The 21652-nt window shown below is 44.3% G+C and overlaps 1 protein-coding gene across 3 annotated transcripts in view; it reads right to left on the bottom strand.

The window, feature by feature from the left end:
• C4H15orf39 (chromosome 4 C15orf39 homolog) overlaps positions 1 to 9253 on the bottom strand; it is a 37569-nt gene extending 28316 nt beyond the window's left edge. For 2 of the 3 annotated variants that reach the window (XR_012477774.1, XM_074232742.1), the window contains exon 1: positions 9072 to 9139. The gene's annotated coding sequence lies outside the window, so the exon portion shown is untranslated. Of the gene's footprint in view, positions 1 to 9071 lie in introns of all 3 variants that reach the window. The other variant, XM_074232743.1, reaches the window with a different exon arrangement.
• Between the last annotated feature and the right edge of the window lie 12399 nt (positions 9254 to 21652).

Here is a 21652-nt window from a genome sequence, read left to right as displayed (position 1 = left end):
GGCTCAACTCCACCAATAGTATTCCCCTTCCTCCTCCACTGACTATCTGCTGGTGCCTCACCCACCCTCAGTTTTCTATTAGACATTCTCTTCGCCCATTGAATGGTAAGCTTCTTGGAGCTTTTCGAGTATCTTGTATGATCTTCAAATCATTGTCTTTTGTTTTCAAAGAGGCAATGGAGGCATCTAGGTAGCAGTGGAAAGAGCAAGGGCCTTGGAGTCAGGAGGACCCAAGTTCAAATCCAACCTCACACTTAATATTATTACAATGTGACTATGGGCAAGTCACTTAACCCCATTACCTTGCAAAAACCAAAAAAAAAAAAAAGGAATGAGGGCAATAACTTGACCCAATCACACAGAGATTGGATGTCACAGTGAGAACCAGAATGCAGATATTCTGTATCCTTAAGAGGCTAGGTCTCTCTTCATGTACCAATTCTCTAAAAAGAATCGCAGTGAGCAGAATCACCAGGGTTGACTCTCATCTAATCCAATTCACCCACACCTTCAAAACTTTAAGTGTGGTTGAAGTTGATAACTCATTAGGCCTAGAAATCAAGACTGAGTTCAAATCCCTCCTCAGAGACTTATTAGCTATGTGATCCTATGCATAACACTTAACTTGTCACTCCCTTTTGACCTAAGTAAGGTATCAAAGTCAAAATGGAGTGGTTTCCATTCCAACCATATTTATAAAATGAGGAGATGGGACTTAAATGGCCTTCTCCATTTCTTCCAGTTCTAAAATTATACTTTTCAAGGCCTAAAAGATAAAAGCAATTTCCTTTTACATTAAAATTCCCATGCTCCATCACTAAAAAAAAAAATGTTTTTAAGCATCCAGATTTTCATTTTGCTGAGAGACCACTAGGTGGGGTGATAGATTCGGTGACAAAGGCAAGATCTGTGATTGATCAATTTATGAATCATTATCAAGCATCTCTTAGGCTTGGCTCTGGGCTGAATGCTGAGGATAAAAGCAAAAAATGGCTTAGCCATCCCATTCCCAAAGGCAGGTTGAGCTGACTGCATATCTGGGGCTTCGAATCTTAAGGGCAAGGGCAAGACCCCTTTTCTGCCTCCAGGACTGACCAAACCACTCTTAGTGTCCCAATGAGAGAATTTGTGGGAATATTGCAACAACATAGGATGCTGCAAATGTCAGCTCTCCTGATCATCAGAGCAGCTGGGAGCAAATGGATGCCCAAACCAGGTGAACAAAAGTGAAACAACACAGGAAAATCAGAGGAAGATAGGAGGAAAAAATGATTAAAAACTATGAAAGGGTAATGAAGTATCAGCTCTGGAACCAGTCCTAGGGCACTGACATTTTTAAGAGTACTTACTGAGAGACAGCTGAGCTCAGACCAGACTCATTAGTTAATATAAGAAGGCAGCACCCTAGACACGTAGTATCCTGGCTTCTTCCCCACCTAAGCAGTTTGGAGATGATGAATTGGTCTTTTAAAAGCTAATGAAGGGCCCATTGGGTGGTGGGGATCAAAATCATTAGAAAAGCTTGGAGGAGGTAGGCCTCTGAGAGACCACCTAAGAATTTTGGGAGCCCCCAGTGAAGAGTCTGGTCTAATCTGGTTGGGTTCAGGCAAAGGAGGAAGGGGAGGAAAGGCCCAGCTGGAAGGGTAGAGGGGCCACAGGAGAGTTACAGGGAGGGAAGTCTGCTTCAAACAGTTCAAATCAACAGGTAACAACAAGCATTTCTTGGTCTATATTATGGAGATTCACATTTCCTTTAGAATCCTTTCTGCTCTCCTGTAAATATGGAAGTGTACCCAATTAGTTTATATTTATTAAGAATTTTTTAAAAGGGGTTAAGTTAAAGTCACAATTGAGTTGGATCTTGTAGGAAGTTGAGGATTCCTTGTGGCTTAGGTGAGGAGATCTGGCATTCCAGGAATGGGGGATGGCCAAGGGGGAGGCTCAGAGACATATAAAAAGTTGTTCCAAATAAACAAACCTATATTAACTGCCTAAAAGTGGGCCAAGTGATGAGGATACAAGGAAAGGAAAAAAATGGTCCCTGTTCTCTGGAACATGATGTCCGATGGGGAGAGACAACAGGCAAAAAAACCCACTTACAAACAAAATCTAACCAGACTTGGAGATGGTTACATAACTGCTTGCATGTTGTCTGCCCAGGAGGTCCTTGAAAGCAGAGATTGTTTTTGCCTTTCATGCTTAAAATATAATAAACATTCGAAGGATGCTAATTGATTATTTGATTGATTGAAGGGAGATTGGAAAAGATTTCTATTAGAAAGTGGGATTTTAACTGGACCTTGAAGCAGAAAGGCTGAGCTGAGGAGGTAGTCTTCCAGGGCTAGGGAACAGCCAGTGAGAATGCCATCAGGAGATGGGAGCACCTTGACCAAGTTACTAGATTAGAGTACTTGGAGCTAGGAGGGGGGAGGCTGTACAAGAGGGCTGGAAAAATACGAGAAGACAAGTTATCTAGAGTTTTGAACAAGAGGATTTTTTTTATTTAATCCTGGAGCTTGAGAGGGAACCGCTGAAGTTTCATGAATAGAGGGAATCGGATTTTAGCTTTAGGAAAATCACTTTGGTGGGAGTCGAAGAGGGGCCAGAGTGGAGAGAGACAGACCACCTGTGGCAGGCAGACCACCAGCAGAATATGAAATGATGAGGGCCTGCTCCATGCTGGTGAAAGAGTCAGAGAAGAAAAGGAAGCAGATAGGAGAGAAGTTAAGAAGGCTTTGGCGACTGACTGAATACAGAGGAGACAATGAGAGAAAATGAAGAGTGTGAGAATATTGAGGTTGTGAGCTGAGGGACTGGGAGCAGAGTGGTGATCTTGGGGCAAGTCAAGAAGAGAGGATGATTTCTGGGGAATGATAATGAGTTCATGGACAAAAGGGAACCCATTAAATCTGTCAGAGGCAGTGTGGCCTAGTGGGTAGAGCTGGCTTCCAAGCCAGGAAGAGACTGACTGACACATACATGCTGTATTATTCTGGGCAAAGTCATTTAACCTCTGACAGAGCTCTAAGCAAAACTATGGTTAAAATAGTGTCCACCTGCAATGGTAGTGGGCATTTCTTATACCAAGGAATCATAGATGAAGTCATTATTTCTGTGCCAAATACTGTCTTCAAAAGTCAAAGACATGATTCAAGAGTAAAGATTTACCTGGATGAATTAAAGGTGAAGAGATGCTGGGACAATGGACCAAGAGAAAGATGGTAACGAAGCCCTGAGCCAGCTAGGTACACTGCCAGGCTGTTTCATCAGTTGTCGAGGGGTCTAACAAAGGGTAGGGGCAGGAGGAATAGAGAAGAAATAATGGATTCTTGCTCCCTGCTAGGAAAGGACTTAGGGCTTGTAGTTGGCTGAGTAGAAGGGATGAGAACAACAGCTGTTTCTACTGAGTTTTAATCCTTTATCTTTCAGATTATGAGACCAAAAAGCTCTGGCTCAGAGAGGGGAGGTAAATTAGCCAATAACACAAAGCAACATAGTAACAGGGCTGAGACTGGAGCCCAGGCCTCTAAATTCTCAAGCAAGGGCTTTTTTCCACTATACCATTTGGGAAGAGTGAGAGTTCCCAGGAAAGTACCTTGTGCAATTAGGGACTCCCTCTGCTCCATGGGCCAGTGACCTAACCTAGTGCCACCTCTTCCAAGGGATTATAGCTTCCTCCTCCAATCTCAAAAGAAGGCAGGGAAATCAAGCATCTGGTTTCCTTTCCAGAAGATGTGAGTCATCTCTGCACTCCAGCTCATGTCACAAGGGCCCTTAGATATACCATCCCCAAGGACATGACTGGCACCTGAGGGGGAAGCCCCTCTTAACCACCAATAACATGCAGCCACATCAGGACTGTGCGGAAGTGGTTTTGGTCAGGAAATGATGAAGGAAGGCTGGGATGCTCGGTGTCAATAGTCAGAAACAGTATCTTGAAACAATATCTCCCCTTTTCTATCTAGCCTTCTTTCAGGGAGTGCTATAGGGTAGAGTAAGTTGGGGGACTGTGGGTTCAGAAGCTAGGAAGGAGTGTGTTATGCCCATTTTCTCAAGAGAATAGAGTGATTGGATAGAGTCAACCTACTCTAATCTTTCAGTGTGGGGAGAAGCTGGGACTCCTGGGGCAGTTCAGCTCCTCCTCTTAGCCCTCCAGGGAGGCACTGTGGACCACAGCAGGGGCATGGCCAAAGGGAAGTGAGCAGAACTCAGAGGATGATTTATAACCTCAATACTGTAAAAAGTAAACAACTTTGAAAGCCCAATACAACGAAGGCCCATGATTCCCAGGGACAGATGATTGAAGAAGAATGTTCTCCACCCACTGACAGAGAGGTGACAGAACTGATTAATAATGCCCAGTGACAGACATGTTTGGGGTCATGGCCAATGGATTTGTTTTCCTTGACTATGTTAATTTGTCACAAGGATTTTGTTTTTCTTGGGAGAGGAGAAAAAATTTGTGATAATGAAAAAATAAATTAGTTGATAGAAAGAGGAAGAAAGAGAAAGAGGAAGAGGAAGGAAGGAAAGAGAGGAAGGAAAGAAAGGAGAGGAAGAAAGGAAGGAAAGAAGGGGAAAAAAAAGAAAGTATCAGCTCTGGAACCAGAGAATGCTTAATAGTTGTGGAACCCTGAACAATTTACTCAGTCTCTCTAGTTTCAGTTTCCTCAGCATCAAATGGAGGGTGGGAGTGGACTAGGTGGCCTCTGGGATATTTTTCCCTCTAGATTCAAGATTTTGCAATCTGGGAGTGATGCTGGGTCTCCCAACTGCTTAAATTCTTTCTAAGACTTCTTAAGGTCTTTCCTTTTTTTCATCTCACCCAGCCCACCCTTAAGCTGGAAGCTCAAAAGATCTTTCCCATTCTCTAAAGAATCACTCAGACTTTCTAGGGCAAAGGCGAATGCCAAAGGTTAATGCTGACCAGGCCGAGAGGGAAAGAAACCAGGAGGCCTAATTCTTTGGTGCTCGGGTCTTACCAGTGGGAGGTGAGAAGAAGCGGACTAGTTTTCTCTGAAGAACTAAGGCGGCAGAGATGGATAGTGGAGGATGGGTGGGAGAACTGCCCCACCCCCACCGTGGCCAGACATAATAGGAACCAAGTGGGTCCCTGCCTGGGAACTCCCAAGAAACAGCTCAGAGCACCTAATTAACCTGATCTCTCTGGGAATGGCCCTCCTTCCTAAAGAGCTTGCAAAGTTAGGTTCCCTCTAGGGAGGGGGAGTTCGGGGAATAAAAGGCAGAGTCAGCCCAATGTTTTAGCATCCCCCAATATCCAACTATTTGGCATGTCCATGCATTAGGCAAAGAACTTAGGATCTGGGAATATCATCTTTCCCTTCTAGTAGGCCAGGATTGACCTTCCCAGGAGCATCCTTCCCCCTTCCAGTCCTTGCCATTCTCAACCCCACCTCACCAGAAGCTCTGAACCAGGCCTGACCTGGCTCCCCTGAGCCTCCTAGCTTCTTCAGGGACTATCAGATTAAGTTGGGGAAGGGGAGCAGGAGTGGGTGAGGTGCCATTTTCCCTAAAGGGAAAGAGTCTGCTTCAGACTGTGAGCACCTCTTCCCTTGGGAGTGTGGGGAAGAGAAGGGAGCATTCCTAAGTGAATCTCATAGAATTAATTCTCTAGTAACTTTAAGGATCTTTCCTCACCTCCAAACAGAGGAAAGGAAAGAACAGCACCAAAACCTCTCCCACCCATCCCTAAAAGAGCACCTAGCCCTACTTTCTCGGCCACTCTCTCCATGCTTTTGAAGACTTGTATTTGTAGGCAGGAGAGCATCTGATTTCTTCAAATAGGTGACTCATCCCATTCTTGACAGACTGGTGTATATTTGCTGTTCCCCTGGAAGTCATATTGTTTGTGCTGCCCCTCCCCCAATCTAGAATGTATCCCTCCTTAACATCCCCCAATTTATTCAAGGTTCAGCTCATGTGCCATTGGCTGCCTCCTCAGGGAAGCCCCATCCCCTTAGCCCTGATTCCCAACCCAAACTAGCATTTCTATACTGATCCCAAGGAATATAAAAAAAAGTTCTTGAAATGTTGAGACTTGCCCCCATCCTCCTTCCTTTTGTCTTAATATATCCAGGGTCTTATATATATTGGGCACTTGAAATAATACTATAACTTATACAATCCTTTACATATTAGCTCATTTTTATTCTATAGCCTAGGAATTATCCCCATTTTATATAGAATGAGGGAAGGAGAATTGAAAGAAGTTTTTTTGATTGTCTATGCTCCTGCACACTAAGTGTCCAAGGAAGGATTTGAATGCTATCCTGCTGCCCATTAATTTTTTAAAAGTGCTCATAGAGGGGGTGGCTAGGTGGCGCAGTGGAAGGAGCACCAGCCCTGGACTGAAGAGGACCTGAATTCAAATCCAGCTTCAGACACATCCATAGCTGTGTGGCCTTGGGCAACCCCATTTGCCTTGCAAAAACCTAAAAAAAAAAGTGCATGTAGAATTGTACTGATTGTCCAAGGACAAGAGAGGTTAAAGACTTTGGGGTCTCCTTCCTGAGCTCAGGTGCTAAATCTGGGTTAGGATAATAAGTCAGAATCCATGCAATGGCCTCAGATTCTTTTCTGGCATCTCACTTTGAAACTGGCAAAGCCAAAGGAGGAGCTCTTCAGCCTCCTTCATCCAAGTAATAAGGCAGCTTGAGGGTTTTACCAATAGGAAGCCCTCTTTTCAGGCCCTATCTGGGACCCATACTGTCTCCATGTTCATGGGCAAGTGGGCCCTGGGTCCCGATCGCAGACTAGAATTAGGCCAGATGTTGAGTTCTACATGGGGAATCCCTCAGCTCCCCTCCAAACGCCCCCCCCAAAACCAAACCCCAACAAAACAGCAGATGTTCTCTACTCATTCTTAGACAGGAGGAGGTGAGGATTCTAGGAATCCTACCGTTTCCCAAAGAATCAAGCTCTATTCTTTGCCGATGCTCTTAGGAAAGGACCTCGAGGATGGGTCCACAAAGTTCCTGCAGGGGGAGCTCTAAGCACAGTTTTGTAGCAGAAGCTGCTGTTTTCCCCAAAAGAGGACCCCAGCCTCAGGCCAAGGAAAGGGGAGAGCGCTCTCAATTCTCCTCTAATTTGGAGACACTCCAGCCCTTTCTCTTCTGATTCCTTCTGGGACCTCAGATGAGGAGAGGAGGAGGAGGGAGAGAAATGGCCAGGGGATCATTAGATTTGAGGAAGATGGCGGTGGAAGCCAGTCAGGAGAGTCCTGAAGGCTGGACTGCCCCTCTTTGCCTCGGTCTCCCCCCTTCTCTGGAGCCAAAAGACTATCCCATGAAGCTCAGCTTCCTAAACCAGGGTAATACATACTCCCAATATTTGGCAAATAGTTAATTATTCCAGAGAAATAAACTGATGTTTGATTGACTTGCATAGGTATGACCAACTCTAATTTGCTTCCTTCCTAGTGAATAGGTGGGTAGCAAGAGGTTTACTGGGGACTAAGAGCACTGGATTAAAAAAGGTTAGGAATTCCCATCAGAGTCCCTGGCCGGCTAAAATCAAGCCTTGAAATGAAAAGTCCAGAGACTGGGTCGAATCCAAACTACTACTCACCCCCCTTGTGACCTTGGGCAGTTTTCCCTCCTCTCTGGATCTGTTTCCTTCTTGGAAAAATGAGGGGGGCTGGGCTCGCCTAGATTGGAGGCGCTTAACCTTTTCAGATCAGGTGCTCCCCTGGGCAGTCTGGGAGGGCCTGTGGACTTTATCGTAGCATGCTCTAAATGCATATAGCCAACTATACAGGAAAACCAAAGGTTAGCCTGGAGTCACATTAGTCAACAAGCATTGGTTAAAGGCCCTTTGCATGGCCAGGGCCAGGGCTCCGGGCCTCAGTGGAATACAGATGTCATTTTCCCCCCTCGAAGCTCCGGATGGAGGTGGTGTCCCTCGGAGCCCCTGCAGCGCCTGGCCGCGGCTGCCGCGGCGGAGGCTCCCCGTAGCCGGGGAGGGGCTGGCCTTGCTCCAGGCCGTCTTGCTCGCTGGCAGCGGTCGCCCGGGTGCCCCCCGCCAGGCTGCTCCAGGGGCACGGGCCTTGCGCCGGCGGCGGCACCGGGCACCCGCGCCTGGCGGAGCATCCATGCCTCTTCGCGCCCTCCGGCTGGCCACTGCCCGGCTCCGGGGGGCCGGGGCCTAGGGCGGCCCAGGCCTGCTCCACCCCGGCCACTCGTGACCGTGGTGCCTCCTGCCAGGGCACAGCGGCACAAAGGCGGCCCCCTCCCCGCCCCCAGCTCCCCGCCCAGGCTCTAGCCGGGGCGGCAGGTTCCGCGGGGGGCAGGGGGTGCGCAGCCCCCGGCCCCCCGCCCCGGCCGGCCCGGAGAGGCGTTCGGAAGGCCGGCCGTCGGAAGAGCCGGGCCGCGGGCGCACGTGGGGCTCCCTGCGGCCCGGGCCGGGGGCACCCAGGGCAAGGGCGGCGGCGCTGCCCGGCCGGGGGGCACGCGCCCCCCCGGCGCCCCCGGGGCCCCGGCCCAGATCGGCCACTGCACGGGCCCCCGCGGGCCTGGGCGCCGGAGACCCCGAAATCCACCGTCCCCCGCCCGGGCGGTTGCCAGGAGAGCGGGGGGGGGGGCGGGGGCCGGGTCCCTCTTCCCCGCTGTCCCCCCGCCCCTCCCCCCGGGCTCCCGAACTTCTCGGCTGCTCCCTCCGGGCACCCCAAGCCCCGCCCGCTCGGAGGGGGGGCCCGCGACGGCCCAGGCGGGTCCCCTGGGAGGGCGACCTGATGCAATATCGCAGTGACACCCCCTCCCGCAGCCGCCACCCCCCCACCCGGCCCCGCTCAGCCCTGGAGGCACATCCCGGCCCTGGGCTGGAGGGCTGGGGGGCCGCGGGGCGGGGGGCGGCGGGGGGTCCTGGGCCCCCCCCAGCCCCGGCCAGCAGGATGGGAAGTCAAGTCAGCCTAACTTTCCCGCCCGGGCCGCCCCGGCGTCCGGGAGGCAGCCCGAGGGCCGGGGCCGGGCCGGGCCGGGCCGGGGCCGGGGGCTGGCCTGGGCCGGGCGGCCGGGCCGGGCAGGGGGCGCGGCGGCGGCGGGCAGCCCGCTTACCTGTTGCTCTCGGGCTCGCGGGCCGCGGCTCCCTCCGGCTGCAGCGCGTGCCCGCTGGGGCATCTTCCAGGAGCGGCGGGCAGGGGCGGGGGGCAGGCCCGGGGGGCGCCCCGAGGGCAGGCGGGCCGGGCCGGGCCGGGCCGCTGGAGCTGCCTCCCTGCCTGCCGTTCCCCGCGGCGGCTGGGCGCAGTCTGCAGTCCCCGGGCGGGCAGAGGGGGCGGGGAGGAGCCGGGCCGGGAGGGGGAGGGGGGGGAGGAGGAGGAGGAGGAGGAGGAGGAGGAGGGCAGGGCCGCCTGGCGGGAGAGCCCGGGGCCGGGGAGGGGGCGGGGGCGCGCCCGGGGCCCCAGGACAATCGGCCGATTCGTCAGCCGGGAGGCGCGGCGGGAGCGGCCGGGGGGAGGGGGCGGCGGGGCGGGCGGAGCTCCGGGCTGCTGGGGCCCGGGGCGCTGCGCCCCGGACGGCACGGTTGGGGCTGCCCGCCCCGGCCTTTGGCATGCCGTTTGCATGCTGCTGGCTTGTTGCGGAGATGCCCAGCACCCGGGCGGCCGCCGGCCCTGCTCCGAGCCCGCCCTGCCTCTCCCGCGCCCCGGCCTAGAGCTGCTCAGATCGGCTCCCCGAGCCCGGCTCCCCTCCCACCCTTCCCGCCAACCTCCCCGGGACCCAGTGCAAGGCAGGGCCTTAGAGACATGTAGCCCACCCCCAGCCCTCCCCACTTTTCGGAGCAGGAAACTGAGGTCCGGAGAAAGCCAAGTATCCAGGCAGGGACTCGAATCCAGGTCCCCCCGGATTCCCAGAGCCGGACTCTCCCCACTCCACCGCAAAGTAACCAGCTCCTACTAAGAAAACAGGCTGGAGAAGCCGTGGAATAGGTTGTCTCTGTCTGTCTGTCTGTGTCCGTCTTTCTGTCTCTAGCTGCCCACGAATCTGTCTGTCTGTCTTTATCTCTCGGTGTGCGTCTCTTTGACTCCGTCTCTATCTGCCTTTGCCTTTGTCTCTGTCTGTCTCTCAGGGTGTCAGTCTCCTGTCTCTACAGCTCTGTCTCTGTCTTTCTGCCAACTTTCCTCACTATCTTGAGAAATAAACCTCTAGGCTTTCTTAGCCCCAAGCACATCTTAAAGCAGACAAATTATTTTCTTTATAAGTTTTTGACCACCTTTTCCCTTTCTATGCATACCTTGCCTGGCTGTGTGACCTTGGGCAAGTCACTTAACCCCTTTGCCTTAAAAAAAAAAAAGAAAAACAGCTAAGCAAAAACAATGTGTAGTGATGTATGCAACAATTTGTACCTGTAGGCTCCAACCTCTTCATTGCCTCCATTTCTCACTTCTCTCTCACTCTTTTCCTGCCAAGTACAAGATTACTTTTATTCCATCTGCCAAACATCCATCCGCGGAAAGGCAACACAACACAGTGACTCACAGGTCAATAGCTCTCTCTTCCTTTTCCCATTGAGTCCTAGCTTCATCTCCAGTTTCCATCCTTATAAGCATTGCTCAGACTTAGACTCCCTTAGGACAGAAACACACTTAGGATTGCTAAAGGCTCACACCATCTTAATTTCTTATGGTGATGACAGACTCATCCCTCATATTGGAGCTTAGTACCTGGCTGCTTTTCCTGCAGCAAGGCCATATAACATGACTCAAGTGAAGGTCCAGAAGGTTTTGTCAATGGCTATCGCATAGCATCAAGCTTTCCCTCTCCACAGTCACTCTCTCTTTGGCTGTGAGGTTTACCTCACTGTCCCTGCAATATTTGTCCTTTGAAAAGAGCGTTTCTACTCTCTAACCTCATGTAATCTGGTTTCCAGACCCAGCCCTTGGCTGAAATTCCTCAACTGCAAAATCGAAAACAAACTCAACTGAGAGTATGTAGTGGCTTGAGCTTTGGAATTGGGATTCTGGAAGACCTGTGGTTGAATTGGGTCTCTGACACCTCCTTAGTTGTGTGATCCACAGGCAAGTGACTTACTTTCTGGACCTCCATTTCCTCAACTGCAAAATCAGGTTATAAGACCAGCAATAACTATGTCACAGAGTTGTTGTAAGCACAGATGCGATATAACCCATGACCGATGGCCCCCAGGACTCTGGTCTCACATGGATTGGTTTGGATGGTAGCATGAATCAATTTCTTCTACATAGGTTCAGCTCATTGCCTCCAGCTAGATTAATGAAGGAATGTTTCTAGAGTAAAATCAAGTATAGTTTATATTTAGGGTACTCTTATTAAGGGTGGTTGGTTCCTCAGATTCTACATTTAGTTATGTTTGTCCTTCATTCTCAAAGAAGACCATGACATCAGGGAGGTGGCACCATGACAAACACATGAATTAGATTTGAGTGAAGGGGTGCTGTGCTAAGTCACCAGCCTGACTTTCTCCTTCAGAGTCATCTGGATCCAGTGACCAGATATAGATCAGGATGATTGGAGATGGCCCTGGATATGAGGCAATCAGGGTTAAGTGACTTGCCCAGGGTCCCACAACTATCACATCACAGAAATATCAAGTATCAAGTGTCTGAGGCTAGATTCAGACTCCTATGCTCCTGACTCCAAGACCAGTGCTCTGTGCACTGCACCACCTGGCTGGACATCTACATTTGGGACAGCCTTTTTTTTTTCATCCCACAAAAGGTGTGAGACTAAGGCCTCAAAGACTCCTAAGAACAAACACAGAAGCATGAAGTTTACCCACAGAACCCATTAACTCCACTCCCCAAAGGATCTGAACTTAGGACAACCTTCTCTCCATTTACTTTGAAGTTTGCTGAACAAGCATCCTGTTCCCCGAGCCCCCACCCCCCAGCAAGCCCTCATAAGACCTCTTAAGAAAGTGCCTAATTGGGGCATCTAAATGGCATAATGGATACAGCACTGCCCCTGGAGTCAGGAGGACCTGAGTTCAAATTGGACTTCAGACACTTAACAATTACCTAGCTGTGTGACCTTGGTTAAGTTACTTAACCCCATTGCCTTGCAAAAAAACAAAAAAAAAGTGCCTAATTTACTTTTCTAGATCACAAGCTGAGGTGGCTGAGCTCTCATCAAACATCTGGATTCCTTTTGTCCTATCAAGCCTGCATACTAATGCCCAGTTTATAGTCACCTCAGTTTGATTGGAAACATTCTTCCTTTTGAATCAAAAATCATCAATGGCTGACTCCTTGCAATCTCTTCAGGTTGTTTAGGGAGCTACTCAATCTTATCAAGGCTTTCCTGATTGCCCCCACTTGAAGAGATGAATTAGATATTGGTTATCAGGAATATTGCTAAATACAATGGGTTTTTCAGAATGCTTAGCCTTTTTGATCTTCTGTGAACTGAGACACTGTTGACTACTCTGGCCTGGCTATGCTGGCCTTTGGTTTTCAGGACACTGCTCTTGCCTGGTTCATGTTCAATTTGTCTGGTTTCTCAGTCTTTTTTGCTAGATCATCATTCATGTCCTACAATCCCAGGAGCATGCGCCATACTAATTTACCATTATGTATATGGATTAATGTGATGGAAATGCTCAATCAGACCCACACTCATCAATGCGTGCAATCAATCCTTATTCATCTAGAATGTACAATGACCTATTCAACAATACAAACAGAAATACCTCTAGTTGTAAATCATTGACTTGATTCCTAAAGGTTCTGGCATATATTATGTCATCCTGGTGTCTCACAATGGGGCCCACAAGGTTTACTCTCTGCCTACCCAGGACTGGGCATCACACCCTCCATCAATCAGCACTGTTCTGAAGCCAATACAGGCTTCTCAAGTCTCAGATCTCAAGTACAGGGTTGCAGGAAGCTAATTCCAAGAGTGACTCAGGAATCTGACTCATGAGTGGTGCCTCCAGTGGGGTTTCTTATAGTCCTAGCAAGGGGCATTGCTAGTTACACCCAGGTTCTAATTTGTGCCTTATTACCTAATTTGTTTGCCATGTAATTTGATTGGTAGTTTATTACATAAACTAATCATAAGGTTATTTACCGTAGTATCTCATTGGTGGACTGTCCTATCTGAGGGTCTACATATGTTTATCTGTTGTTTAGGAACACACATATGCTGTTTACCAAATTGTACTACACAAATGCTTAGCTTGTTACCAAAAAATAGCTAGCAGGAAAGCAACTCAATCTTATGAACTTAGTCATCATATGGAGCCTTAATGCAAAATGGAATTATTTATGCTAAGTTAATATTCTTGTTCTTACCATGTTGCCCCTTGGGTCTAAATGGACCCCAGGATTCACTCCTACACTCTCTTCTTTTTTTTTTCTTTACAATCTCTTTTGATGATTTTATGACTTCCCTTGGACTCAATTATTAACTCTAGGAAGATGACTCCAAAATTTTTATTTCTAGCTCCCATTCTGGCATCTACATGCTTTCTAGATATTTGCATCTGGACATCCCATAGGCATTTCAAACTCAACCCAACTCAAGTTTGAAAGCAAACTCATTCCTTTTCCCCTATGTCATTCCCTCCTCCTAACTTTCCTTTTTCAGTCATCCAGATTCACCACCAAGAAACCATTCTCATCTCTTCAGGCTTATTCACCCTCCATTTCTTTCAGTTGCTTAATTTTATCGATTCTGGTTCCCCGGTATCCCTTCTATCTATTTCCTTCTCTCCTCCCATACAGCAATCACTGTTCAGTTCAGGCCCTCATCACTTCTCTGCTGAAGCAGCTTTATAATTGGTCTCCCTGCAGCTACCTTCTTCCCCTTCATCTATCCTCCACACAGCTACCAAATGGATATTCTTAAGCAACAGATTCTATTACCTGGACATGTCTCAGTGGTACAGGCATAGCCATGTACCACAAAAACAGCAAACAAAATCCAAGCAATATGGCACCTTAAGTGAGGCAAAATATTCAGGTTTTGTGCATATTAGCAGTGTTAACAAGTAATAAATATCTAATGCCAATCAAAGCAAATAAACATAGAAATAAATAAAACAGGAGCATGTTAATACATAGCAGTCGAAAGACATGGAGAATTTCACATAAGCTGTTTACAACATGGGTTATAGGTATAACAGTTTCACCAGTTTTACCTGGGATTTATTGTAGTTAATGGTTAAGTAATCCTACTCACCTATCTACCATGTACAAGCTTGGTGGATGGTATAACTTAATCAAAATCTCTTCAGAGCAATAGACCTGCCTCCCTAAACCTGAGAATGTAGATGGTCCAGGCTGGCAAGCTGTTTTACTAATTATTGGGGGTAGGGTATATCTAGTTTGTCTCTGCTTCCCCTGTCAACACTGCTATTCCTACTCCATTGAGAAGACCCACATCTTTTAGTTTGGGGAGTTCACAAGGTCATCCTCTGATTGAAATGAGGGGGGGAGGAGGAGGAGGAGAGGAGAAATGGGGGTTCTCTTCTCTTCCATCCCCAAAAGATTTCCTCTCAAGGGTTTAAATAGAACTTCAGCCTTAGGCAAATCTGTTACTGGAATTCTCTATTGTGAATTAACTGGATGTTTTTGTCAAAGTCCCAGAGGACATGACCAACTCTATAACCAGTTCCAGCACATTTCTAGTACAGTGTCATTTCATTTAGTCCAAATGACTGCTCCTTCCAGATTGAATTAGACCTTTTCCTACCTAGTTTAATTACCTTTTTTTTTGATCCAGTAGATGTTCTTACCTGAGGAAAGGTATCAAGGGGCAGAGCATCTTGTTAGTTGCTTTAGATAGGGTTAAAATGATTAGCTGATTCAATCACCATGCCACCTTCCTCCTTAAAACCATAATCGGTACAGACACATTCCCTTACAAATGCACACAAAATATTCATAGTGGTCAGGGAGAAGAATGAACTCAGAGTAAGATACTGAGGTATAAATGTAGGGAATTCACATGACCAAGACAATTCCTAATTCTGGAGCAGTAGGTTTTGATGTCTTTCTTTCTCCAGAGTCCTGACAAAGGGGGGTTCACTTCACGAATATTGGTGTTGATGAAGGACAAATTGTTCCACAGCTAGTATAGTCTGACTCCTCATAGGGCAAGGCATCTCCACTAACTGGGTGGCTCAGCTGGACTTGCTTCCTCAAGGAACTGTTTTAACTGAATAGGTCCTTTTCCTCTTGGAATGGTCAGAGCAGGTTGCTCAGTCTCTGGGCTGCTGCTAGAAGGGTCAAAGAGGTCATTTGGTCAATAAACTAGACTTTCCCAACTTTTTAGTAAGTAGCTTTGGTCTTAACCACTTCATTGAGATAACTTCACCATCCTATAAGATCTCATCAGCCTTGGTACTCTACCTTATCATTATTACCCTTTGCCTCTCTGTTTGGAAGGTGGGGCCATGAACTCCAAACCTCCATTTAAAGAGAGAATTCAGTTCATATATCTTCATTTTTCACCTAGCTGCACAATTTTGGTCCTTCTCTGATCAACTATTCCGCCATGCACTCATATTGGGTTCTTTTCCCCCTAACCCTTTAATTTTCAGCTTCCTTTTGTGAATTTTCTCCATTAGATTGTAAGCTCCTTGAGGACAGGGAATATTATTCTTTTTTCACATTTATATCATAAGGGCTTATTTGGCACATAATGGACACTTAATATTTGCTGCTTATCAACTATTGATGCTGGGTCTCTTGGGTTGCTGTGATCTTTTTAGTGGGATTCTAAATAGTATCCTTTTAATAAATTTTTTTTTACATAAAACAAATTTTAAAAATTGAAAAGAGTAAGTTTAGGTCTGCATTTAGACTTCATAGTTCCTTCTCTGGGTGTGAATGATATTTTCCATCACAAATCTTTTAGAATTGTCTTTGATTATTGTACTGCTGAGAGCAAGTCCATCACAGTTGATCATCACACAATGTTGCTGTTAGTGTGTATAATGATTCTGCTCACATCACTAAGCATTACTTTATGCAAATACTTCTAGGCTTTTCCCAACCCTCATGATTTAAATTTTTTTTTAACTTTTTTTCCCAATTGCATGAGAAGGTAGTTTTCAATATTCATTCATTTGCAAGCATATGAGTTTCACATTTTTCTACTACCCTCCCTTGCCTTCCGCCTCCCCATGGTGGTGAACAATCTGGTAAAAGTTGTACATATACACTTGTGTTTAACATATTTCCATATTAATCATTTTATGAAAGAGGAATTATAGCTAAAGGGGGAAAACATAAGAAAGAAAAAAAATTCCATTCACATTTAAAGTTATGATTACTCTGTAGTTCCCTCCATACTATCTTCCCTGGTTTATACGTTTCTTTTTCCTTTCTCCTTATCCTTCTGCACCAATGTTTTGTTTCTGATTACTGCCTCTCATTCAGGCCTTTTCCCTTTCCTTCTCCCTTTCCCCTTTTACTCTTCTTTTAAACTTTAACTTAACTTTTATCCTTCTTTTTATCAATCACTTCTTCCCACTTTTTTCCCCTCCCTCCCCATTTCCCTATAGGGTAGAATACATTTTTAAACTGAATTGGAAATGTATGTTAGTCCTTCTTTGTGTCAAATCTATGGAGACTAGGATTTACTCAGTGCTCATACCTTCCCTTTTTTCCCTTTACTTTAATATGTCTTTGAGCCTCTTCATGTGATGTTGTTTATCCTCTGATGCCTCACCTTCTCCTAGTATAATCCTTCTTTTCATGTCTTGATTCTTTTAAACCTGTGTCATACCCACAATCTTGACATACTCTTTTCCTCTGTTCTGACAGAAGTCTAGTTCTCAATGGTTGATTGATTGATTTATAAGCAACATTATCTCATAGTCATTTCATATCCACAGTCTCTATCCAATTATACTCCCTTTAACTGTCTCATTAGAATTACAATTCTTGGGGCAGCTAGGTGGTGCAATGGATGGAACACCAGCCCTGGAGTCAGGAGGACATGAGTTCAAATCTAGCCTCAGACCTAGCTGTGTGGCCTTGGGCAAGTCACTTAAACCCATTGCCTAGCAAAAAAAAAAAACCCTAAAAAAAAATTACAATTCTTGGGGCAGCTAGGTGGCACAGTGGATAGAGTACCGGCCCTGGAATCAGGAGTACCTGAGTTCAAATCTGAACTCAAACACTTAATTATTACCTACCTGTGTGGCTTTGGGCAAGCCACTTAACCCCATTGCCTTGCAAAAAACCCCAAAAAATAAAACCTAAAAAAAAAGAAATACAATGCTCAAGAGTCTTAAACATCATCAAATTACAATCAAACTTATACCATACCCTCTCTCAAAATATTCTCTATAGAGATATCCTTATGAGCTAAAGTATCATATAAAGCAAAATCATTTAAGAATTAAAAATTTGATCACATCACAATTTATACACACACATCCTTTGTTCAAATATGTTCCTTTCAATTATCCTAAGAGAAATACACTTCTCAAAATTTAACTAGTATATTTTCTCCTAACCTCTTTTTACACATCTTTTTACACATCCTGAATCTCGTATTAGAAGATCAAATCTTTTGTTCAGTTCTGGTCTTTTTTATCAGGTAAGTTTGAAGGACTTCTATTTTGTTGAAAAACCATTTTTTTCCCCCTGAAAGAATATGCTGAATTTTGCAGGGTAGTTAATTCTTGGTTGTAATCAAGCTCCTTTGCCCTCCAGAATACCATACTTCCAGGACCTCTAATTCTTTAATGTTGAAATTGTTAAGTCCTGTGTAATCCTAAATGTGGTTCCCTGGCATTTGAATTGCTTCTTTTTGACTACTTGCAGTATTTTTTCCTTTGAGAATTCTGAAATTTGACCTCAATATTACTTGGAATTTTTATTTTGGGACCTCTTTCAGGAAGGGGGATGGTGATTGCTGTATTCTTTCAAAAACTATTTTATCTTCTTACTCTAGGTTATTATGGCAGTTTTCCATGATAATTTCCTGCAGGATATTTTTCAGACTCTTTTTCTGATCATGGCTTTCAGGTAGACCAATAAGATCTCTCCTGGATCTATATTCCAGGTTGGTCATTTTTTTCCTAAGCATTTTCTAAGAGTTACTTTACATTTTCTTCTATTTTTCTACCTTATTGTTTGATGGAATCTTGGTGTCTCAAAGAGTCATTCATTTTCATTTGTCCAATTCCAGATTTAAAGGTTTTGTATTCTTAAGTTAGCATTTTCTTTCCTTTTCCAATTGGTTAATTTTATCTTCCAGTTGATCAATTTTACTTTTAAAATTATTGTTTTCTTCAATTAATTTTTCATAATTATCCTATTTGACTCATTTATTTTCTCCATTTTTCTTCTTCCTCTCTTCTTTAGTTTTTAATATCTTTTTTGAGCTCTTCCAAGTGATCTTTTTGAAATTGAGACCAGTTTATCAAGTCCTTAGAGGCTTCACATGTAGGTATTTTGACACTGCTTTCATCTTCTGAGATAATGTTTTTATCATCCTTATCAGAAAAGTAGCTGTCAGTGGTTAGCACTTTTTGGTTTTCCTGGTCAGGTGTATAGTCAAGCTATTTTTTTTGCTGGGGGCCAGGGTTCTGGTCCCTGGCTTTCTGCTCTGGTGTACCCAATTTGCTCCCTGCATTAGGGTAGATCAACACCTCACCAGCTTCCCAGGGCTCCAAACCTTGATCTTTGACTTGGAGTTGGGACCCTTACTGTGTTGGGACTTTAACTGTACTGTGGATAAAAGCCTCTCAGTACCTTCCCAGCTCTCCTGCCTACACAGGGCTACACTTCCCTTTAACCCATGTGACAGATCTTTTCTTGAAGTTTCTCCAAGATATCTTACTGAAAAGTGATTTCACTGTTTGTTTGTTTTTTTAATGGGTTCTGTCACTTTAGGATTTGTATAGAGACTTCTTTCAAAGTTGATCAGGGTATAAAACTCAGGGAGCTTCCTAGCTTTGCACCACCATCTTGGCTCTACCTTGGATGTCCTTAAAAGCATTCTTTTTAAAAGATATTTTATTTATTTTTGCAACTACATGCAATGGTACCTTAACAGTATTCTTGTCAGCAATATTCTTTAGCCTAAGATTGTCAAAAGTCTTTCTTCTTGGACTTCTTGAGGTCCTTAGCTCTGCTTTATCAACTCAAGGTAGGAGGGGAAGAGAAGTCTAGACTTTCTATCTGACAATCCTTTCTGCTTCAGAATAGATTCCCTCAGTGAAGGACCCTACCCTTACTTATAATGATATCAGATGTAATGCAAATGTGAGACTGTGGGTAAAGGAAAGGAGCCAATCTGTGTGTAAATTTAATTTCATTCTCTGAGGTGGTATTTTTTTAAGACAGTTGAGTTCTTAAAGCCTCTGATCCCTTCTAAAATATAGAATATTTATACTTGAAAGATCTTTTCTTTTATATTGCATTGTCTTGTCTTTTGCCTCTTCCAACCAATAAGACCCATTCATTACAAATATGTTCTAAAATTTGATCTAGAATCATAGCCAATTTCATTGGTTCATTGGTTATGAATTTCCTTTCCTACTTATGGAAATTAAGGCAGTTTTCATCTTTCCAGGTTTTTAGCAGTTTTCTGGTTCTCTACTATTGCTTTGTAGTACACTTTGAGGTATGATGCTCATAGATTCCTTCCCTTCCTACTTTTCCTTGAGATTCTTGATCTTGTTCTTCTAGAACACTTTTATTATTTTTCTAACTCAACAAAACATTCTTTTGAGTGTTTGATATAGCAGTAGATAAATAAAGTGATTTAGGTAGCATTGTGATTTTTATTCTAATGACTTGACCTATCCACAAATAATGTTTCTCTAATTACTTAAGTAGGTTTTTATTTTTGCAGGAAATGTTTTGTAGTTAGATTCATAGTCCCAGCATGCATCTTGGAAGAAATTCGCCTTTTTTCTATAGCCCTCATTTCAAAGTTCAGTATCTCAATGGATAGTACTGATAATAAGATTGAATTGAATCTCTTCAATCTTGGTCACCCTCCCTCCCCCCTCTACCATACAGAGATATTTAATCTCAGGTGGAGAAGCCCTTTGTAATCTACTCAGGTTTGAGTGGGAATAAATTCTTTGATGAGATTGCACAAGGTTGAACAATTTAGAAATCCATCCTCCAGCCCTTCATGAGAATGGCTCCACCTTTCACTGTAATATCCATTCTTCTCCTCAACTGTTTTATATATTTATTTATTTTCTGCCCAAGGTCACAGAGTTGGGTAATTATTTAGTGTCTGAATCCAGATTTGAACTCAGGTCCTCCTGACTCCAGGATCAGTGGTCTATCCACTGAGCCACCTAACTGTCCTCTTCTCATCAGTTGTTAACTAATCCTGCCATTCTCAGGAACATTCAGTCTTCTGAGGGCAAATAGACTGTGAAACCACTACCAAGATTTTTGACATTAGAGAGTGAAAATGTTAGCATGATTAGTAAAATGATTAATAACCCAGAAACTATGTCTCTCAGACTTTTAACCAACACATATTATTGCTCTTTTTACTTTGTTTTGTTGTTTGTATACAGAAATATTGATGATTTATGTGGATTTACCTTATTTCCTGCAATTCTGCTGAAGTTATTTTTTTCAATTAATTTTTAGTTGACTCTGGAATTCTCTAAATAGATCATTATATCTTCAAAAAGTGATAATTTTCTCTTTGCCTGTTTATTTCCTCAATTTCTTTTTCTTAATTGCTATTTGTTGTTTTCAGTCCCTTCTGACTTTTCATGATCTCTTTTGGTGTTTCCTTGGCAAGAATACTGGAGTGGTTTGCTTTTTCCTTCTCCAGTTCATTTTACAGATGAGAATTGAAGCAAATAGGTTTTAGGTGACTTGCCTGGAGTCACACAACTACTAAGTGTCTGAGATCACATTTGAACTCAGATCTTCCTGATAGTGCTTTATCCACTGTGACACCCACTTGCTTATTGCTATAACTGTCATTTAAAATGCTATGCAAAATAATAGTGGTGATGGTTGGCATTCTAATCTTATTGAAAAACCTCTAAATTTTTTTCCATTCTATATATTTACACTTGGATTTACAAAAATCTTATTTACTATATTAAGTGATAGTTCATTTATTTCTATGATTTCTAGAGATCTAGAGATTTTAATGGAATGCATGTTTGATTTTTATTGTCTTTCAGTATGGATGGATATAAAACAGGATTTTTAATTTATATTATTAACATTGTCTATTTTATTTATAGTTTTCCTTATGGTAAAATAACCCTGAATTCCTGATATAAACCCAAGGTGGTCATAGTGTATAATCTTTCTAATATGTTATGTTAGCCTATTTGCTAATATTTTATTTAAAATTTTGCTTCAATGTTCGTTTGTCTCTAGTTTTCTTTCTTTGCATTTTTCTACCTGTATAGGTATCAGGACTATATTTGTATCATGGAAAGAGATCAAAAGGATGTCTTTTCTTATTACTACAGTTTATACAGTATTGGAATTATTTCTATGAACATTTTATAGAATTCATCTGTGAATCTATCTGAACCCTAGAGGATGTTTTTTCCCCCTTTAGGGATTCATTTGTAGCTTGTGAGATTTCTTTTTCTTATAGGTTATTTAAATAGCCTATTCCTTTTTTGTTGTTAATCTGGAAATTTTATAATTTTGTAAACATTCATTCATCTCCTCTGAGCTAGCAGTTCTGTTAGCATA

Source organism: Macrotis lagotis, chromosome 4 (assembly GCF_037893015.1).
Source record: "Macrotis lagotis isolate mMagLag1 chromosome 4, bilby.v1.9.chrom.fasta, whole genome shotgun sequence".
In the NCBI taxonomy this organism is placed as follows: domain Eukaryota; kingdom Metazoa; phylum Chordata; class Mammalia; order Peramelemorphia; family Peramelidae; genus Macrotis; species Macrotis lagotis.
The sequence above is the reverse complement of the archived record's forward strand: the minus strand, read 5'-3'. Positions and strand labels throughout refer to the sequence as shown.